The sequence below is a fragment of the Poecilia formosa genome, unplaced genomic scaffold (genome assembly GCF_000485575.1).
Source record: "Poecilia formosa unplaced genomic scaffold, Poecilia_formosa-5.1.2 Scaffold1105, whole genome shotgun sequence".
Taxonomy (NCBI): Eukaryota; Metazoa; Chordata; class Actinopteri; order Cyprinodontiformes; family Poeciliidae; genus Poecilia; species Poecilia formosa.
In genome coordinates this window covers 18702-20075 of record NW_006801044.1, presented here as the reverse complement: position 1 = coordinate 20075, position 1374 = coordinate 18702, and positions in this window count along the sequence as shown.

The window sequence follows — 1374 nt, the reverse complement described above, 5'->3', positions numbered from 1 at the left end:
ATTATAACAACAATTTATCTGTAAAGATTAAAGCAGGTTTAGCTTTTAAAACAATATCCAAAAATCTGGACATCTTATTGAGCTCCATCATCCAAGAATAAAGCGAATATGGCAAAACCGCAAACCTACCAAGATCAGCATTTATCAAAGAAGCAAAACAGAGCTCTATGGTATTCAAGGAAGAGCTACATACTTAGAAGATGCTTCTCCATTGACAAGTCTCATTCTAATTGGTAATGTCTAGTATGATTCTACTTCAGTTTGGAGCATCTCTATTGCACTGTTCATCACTATTGTGGGCATGAATATGGACAGGAATGTGGGCAGACTGTGAGTATACAAGAGCTGTGATCATTGCTGCAGTGACGTTTTCAGCGACACTCAGCAATGGAGAACCTCAAGGTTGTGGTTTTGATGGACTCAAAAACCCCCAGATATTTAACTTTGTCTTATAGAAATTCATTGCTAACACAAACATAATGAAAACTTGTCAGGTCATCTTATTATTTTGTTGTTCAAATAAATATATTTACACTACATTATTTTTTAGAGATAAAACATTTTGGAATGCAGGTGACCAAAGTCAGTCCTCAAAGGCCAGCATATCCTGGATGTTTTAGTTCTCACCCTGGTCCAACACAGCTAAATCAAATGCTGGCTTGTTAGGCGGTCTCTGCAGAACATTAACATGCTGAAGAGGTTGTTACTATCAGGGTGTTGAACCAGGAAGAAAACTAAAACATGCAGGATACAAGCCCTTGAGGACTGACTTTGGACATTGCAACTCAGATGAATGCTGACCAGAGCTGCACTGTTTCTCGCTTCATAGTTGTCCATTCTTCTGACACATGTTCTACTTGCAGCGCTACAAGATCACAGTCATTTTTCTCCAAAATTTCTCATATTTCTGTCGCTGTTCAAGACTGAACTCATAATTGTGCTTAGAGCTCCCCAGACAGTATGTCCGCTGGCCCACAGCAGCGGTTGAAATGTCGTTTGGAGTGTAGTGATGAAAATCAAAGGCCAATCAAGAAATGCTGTCTTCTGTCAATCAAATCACTTCTGTGCAGTACATGGTACTTGGCACCACTTGTACTAAATCTGAAGTAGATACAAAAAATAGGGAAGAGCCACATAGACATAATGGATAATAGAGATAAATGTCCATTAGCATTAATTGACATGCCCCAGACCACCTTGGGGCTGAAACACTTAGAGGCCCTCTAGTGGAGAAGTAGCTATAGACAGTTAAGGTATGTTATTTACCCACCTCTCAAATCTGGCCTTTTGGAAGAGAGACTGAAATCTAATGATTAATAATCCCATAAAATGTCCAATCTTCTGTTTGCAGTTCATTTAGAAGAGCATGCTCTT